Below are 5,470 nucleotides of genomic sequence, written 5' to 3'. Positions count from 1 at the left end.
CCCTGGGGGCCCCAGCGGGCAGGCCTGGGTTCGGCTTTCCCCTATTTTGGAATCGCCAACCTCACAGAGGTCTGACTGACCCTCTCCCTAGTAATCTGGAGAAAAATTATCCCTCTTTCTTGTAATCCGTGCATACGAGGTGACAGAGGGGACCCGAGGCACGAATGTACGCGACCTCCTGGAGCCCTCGCTGGGATCGGGGAGGAAAATGAGCCCTCATCGGGACTTCCAGGTAAGCCCAGCCATCTGGTCACCCCATTGGAAAGCGTGCGACCAGATGGCCGAGGGGATAGGTGCGACCAGATGGCCGAAGGGATAGTTGGATAGTTGCGACCAGATGGCCGAGGGGAAAGGTGCAACCAGATGGCCGGACTTGAAATGGAAGCTATCTGGTCGCTCTGTGCCCCAACAAAAGAGTGAGCGGGCGCCGGGGCATGGGGGACCGGAGGCCAAGGATCCAGCTGTGCCCCAACCATGGAGGCTGTGACCCGGGGACCGCGGACAGCTTGACAAGCAGGGGATGCCTGCACCGGACCGAGGGACCCCTGTCCTGGGCCCTTGGTGGAGCAGCAGGCCGGGGGGCAAGGCCCAGGGCCGGAGCTCCCGACCCGGGGCCCGATGGAGCCCTTAGACCCAGCCGGGGCTCCCAGGCACAGGGGAAGCCTCACCGGGCCCGCTGGACCTCGTCCCGGGCACCCTGCCATGCGGCAGGACCGAGGAAGGAGCCCAGGGTGGGGGGGGGGCGCCGGCCGGAGCTCCTGAACCCAGCCAAGCAAGGGGAGGCTCCCCGGGCACAATGGAACCCCGTCCCAGGCCATTGGCAGAGCAGCAGGCCGGGGCATGGGGCCCAGGGTCGGAGCACCCGACCCTGGGCCTGGCGGGCCCCTGGACCCAGCTGGGGCTCCCAGGCCCAGAGACGCAGGGAAAGCCTCCCCGGGACCGCCGGACACCATCCCGGGCACCCTCCCACGCAGCAGGACTGAGGACAGAGCCTGGGGTGGGGAGGCTGCCCTCCCCAGGGCCCTTAGGGGCCCGGTTGGAGCTCCTGAACCCAGCCAAGCAAGGGAAGGCACAACGGAACCCTGTCCCAGGCCTTTGGCAGAGCGGCACGCCAGGGGACGGCGCCCAGGGCCGGAGCACCTGTCCCGGGGCCCGGCGGGGCCCCTGGACCCAGCCGGGGCTCCCAGGCCCAGAGGTGCAGGATAAGCCAGCCTGGGCCCGCGGGACCCCGTCCCGGGCACCCTGCCACGCAACAGGACTCAGGACAGAGCCCGGGGTGGGGAGGCCACCCTCCCCGGGGAACCTGGGAGCCCCTGAACCCAGCCAAGCAGGGGAAGGCTCCCCGTTTCCACAGGACCCCATCCGCTGCAACCTGCCACGTGGCAGGCGTGGGGAGACCCCGGGCTGGGGCGGCGTCCTGGCCCGTCCAGCTGCTGGCTGAGGACCATTAGGCCGTGAGGTGTTCCGGAGTACCCTGCCAGTACTAATCCGGAGGAAAGCTTCCCCTCTTTCTGGGAGCCCGTGCACACCGCGAGACTCAGAAGACCCTAGGTCTGGATGCGCCCGACCTCCTGGAGCCCTGGCTGGGATACGGGAGGCAAATGAGCCCTCATCGGGACTTCCAGGGCAGCCACGCCGTGGGCTGGAGGAGGGAGCCCTCCGGATGGAGGGGAGGTGATGTCAGTGCATAGCCCATCTGGTCCCCGGTAAAGAACGGCCAGCCCGGGAGGGGTGTTCCGGCATACCCTGCCCATACTAATCCGGAGGAAAGCTACCCCTCTTTCTGGGAACCCGGGCGCACTGCGAGATTCAGGAGACCCTGGGCGCGACCTCCTGGAGCCCCGGCTGGGATGCGGGAGGCAAATGAGCCCCCATCGGGACTTCCAGGGCAGCCCAGCCATCTGGTCGCCCCATTGGAAAGCATTGCGTGCGACCAGATGGCCGAGAGGAAAGGTGCGACCAAATGGCCGGGACCAAAAGGACTCTCATCTGCCCGCCCTGAGCCTTCACGGTTGGGCTCCCGTCTGCCCATGCAGGCCTCGTGGGCTCTGCTTCTTGGGGGCTCGGGGACCCCGGCTGGGCCTCAGGCACGGTGAGGACCACCGGAGCTCTCGGGCCCAGAAGCCCGGGGAGGACTGCCCAGGAACCATGGAGCCCGTCCTGGGCAGTTTGCCACGCCGTGGCCAAGAGGAAGGAGCCCCCGGACGGAGGGGAGGTGTTGTCCAGGCATAGCCCATCTGGTCCCAGGCAAGGAACCGCCAGCCCGGGAGGGGTGTTCCGGCATACCCTGCCCCTACTAATCCGGAGCAAGGCCACCTCCCTTTCTGGGAACCTGTGCGCACCGCGAGACTCTGGAGACCCTGGGCGCCAATGTAGCCCTGGCTGGGATCGGGGAGGCAAATGAGGCCTCAAGGGACTTCCAGGGCAGCCCGGCCATCTGGTCGCCCCATTGGAAAGCATTGCGTGCGACCAGGTGGCTGAGGGGAAAGGTGCGACTAGATGGCCGGGACCGAAAGGACTCCGGCTCCTGCCTGCCCACGCAGGGCTCGGGGGCTCCGCTTCCCGGGCACACGAACCTTAGGACATGCGCTTGTTTTCCACACATTTTTTCCATAACTCTGCATAGAGGCCTTACGCCAATTCCGCCCAGCCCTATTGTTAATAAACATGACGTTAATATTAGTAGGGGATTTTAATTGTGCGCCTTGTGCCAATGCCGGGGATAATTTATGCGGAGCCCTAAATGAAGAAGGGGCATGCGTTTCACACTTCCGGCATTCAACTCTAAGGGAGCATTTTAATGAATTAATCTTTAGCCTTGACTTAGGCTTTGTTAATGAACTGGGGGCTCGGGGACCCCGGCTGGGCCTCAGGCACGGGGAGGACCACCGGAGCTCTCGGGCCCGGACGCCTGGGGAGGACTGCCAGCACCCATCCCCATGCCCTGCACATTTAATGGAAGAGGTCTTTTTTCTACTATTGATTATATTGTAATAGTTGTCAGGCACACAGGTTACACTCCTTCTATGTCTCGGACAATTCGCTTAGTGACCATTTCTCTCTATGTTTGGCTATCAAACTACCTTCTAGCAAAATTAACGTGTCTAAAAATAAAGATCAATTGTTGGAAAATCTAGCCATTGGGAGTGTTAATGGGTTTTCCCTGCGCTGGAATATGATAGCTCAAGTAGCACTAATTACGACGGTGGTGGGTAAGTGTAAACTTGCTATAGAGACATGCCTGAGTGAAACAGCCGCTCCAGCCCACATCTTAGCCTCATTCTCCATGATTTCCAACGCAGTAAGAGAGTCCCTCCTCAGACAGAAAAGTAGTGATAGGAATCCAACGGGATGGTTCGACTCTAGGTGTACTCAAGCCTATTCCCACCTAAAAAAAGAGCTGCATCAGATCCCGAGAAATCTGACTATGATAAGGTCGGCCAGAGTGGAATATAGCAAGCAATCAGGGACAGAAAAACCACTCTGAAAAAGAAGCTGTGGGAGGCATTCCACACGGCCTCTTTGGCTAAAGACAGTGCTGCATTTTGGAAAGCAGTTAAGGCACTATTCCTGTATAGTGAGGACGCCCCTTACCTCGAAATTGTAATTAGTGAGGAACAATGGATTAACCATTTCTCACAAGTATATAATGGGGAGGTAAACTCAGTTGAGACGAATAAATGCGTATGGGAGGATTACAGTTTGGAGTCCTTACCACAGCATCACGACATACTGTTTACTCTGGATGAGGTAGAGAGAGCACTTTCTGTTAGTAAGGGTGGCAAGGCCCCTGGACCAGATGGAATCCCGGTAGACTTGTTTAAAGCAAATACTTCTATGTGGGGGTCTATTATAGTTCAGGTGCTTACTGACCTTAGGTGATTAGCGCTATATAAATGCAATCTAACATTAACATTACTGCTAGCTGCAGCACTGCTTTTTTACGTACCTGGGTTGAATCCACGTTTGTGCCCATTTTTAACAAGTATTTGCAATGCACTCGGTCTCGCCTTTGGGACCTGTTAAGTATTTCGTCATGCAGCACATTAGCCTGGGTGCAGCAACATAGAAGCTTTAACGCTAATAGGAACACCAACGAAACATTGCATGCTTTCAACACGCTACAGATCAAGCAGGAACAACACTAGATCTTCTACTTGTAAAAAGAACTACTGATGACACCAAAGAGAGCATACTGGAAATCAAGGGGGCTGTTAAGGCTTGTATTTAAAGCCTTTTCTGGTTTGAGACTCAGGATGTAGATATTTGATTGGTTCACAAGGGATAATAAGCATCGTGATTGGTCAGTGAGCTCCGTGCATCTTTGAGGAGATGATACGGTAACGTGAAATTGGAGTAATGTTGAAACAATTAATACAATTAATCTGGTCTCGACTTCTTGGACACCCAGACAGCTTGTAAAAAAGATAAAACCAAAAGAATCACCCATTCGGAGGGAAGCATCTGTAGATACATCAGGGCATGCCTAACTTGTTTAAAATTCAATGATTTGAGCAAGGAGATTAAAAAACGCTTCCTAGGCCAGCTGATGTAAGGGTAAAACATTACAAAATGGAGCGTATCCTGTGGAGACAAATTGTCGCAGCCACAGGATGCCCTTCCCTCTGCCCGAACCCCCCCCCCCATTTTCTACAGCCATTATTGTCTTAAATGTTAATGCAGTTTACTTTTGAAAATGTGATCCATGGGCAGGAGGAAGTGCCCATAAATTACTTAAGAAAACGCTCCACTTGTTTTGCAACATTTGCCAGTGTTTGAGTTTCAATGGGAAAAACTTAATTTGCTGAAAGCGTTGATGTTTTTTTGCCTCTTTTAGGCAATCTGTATCAGAGTCATTAAAAGTTGCACTTTTGTAGAGCTCTGGCTTTTAATTGCCTCTGAAAAATGTGGGCATTGTGCCTTGGGAAATTGTAACCAATTGTCATGTTTTTATTATGACATAATTTGGAAATAAAGACACTTATGCAAATGTGCATTAACATGACAGTACCAAAGAGCAACATCTGCATACTCTGCTTACGCTAATTATCTAAAGGCTCCTCTGTTCATCACAGTGTGTTCTTAGTTTCCGTGGCGTAACCCCGATTTCCATGCATTTAAGGATTATAGCAGAGGAGGCATACATCGTCCTAATCGATACCGCTTTTTATTTTGCGTCTAATGTGCTGCTTTTTTCTTTCTTTTCTTAGTGCCAGAGTCCAACAAGCATTGGCATAGCCAATAGGTCTCGCCTTTGGGACCTTATAAGTGTTTAGCCATGTAACAGTTGCAGAACTAAATACTTATAAGGTCCTAAAAGCGAGACCTATTGGCTATGCCAAGCGGCCGTGCGGCCATGAAAGTTAAAGTGATCGCGATCACGATCAAACATCAAATCGAAAGTGAAAGTAATCGCGGTAAAGCGCGGCGCGCGCGCCTGCGCACATGCACTGTAGCTCTAGGCTGGCCT

Source organism: Triturus cristatus, chromosome 8, assembly GCF_964204655.1.
Source record: "Triturus cristatus chromosome 8, aTriCri1.1, whole genome shotgun sequence".
In the NCBI taxonomy this organism is placed as follows: Eukaryota; Metazoa; Chordata; class Amphibia; order Caudata; family Salamandridae; genus Triturus; species Triturus cristatus.
The sequence above is the reverse complement of the archived record's forward strand: the minus strand, read 5'-3'. Positions refer to the sequence as shown.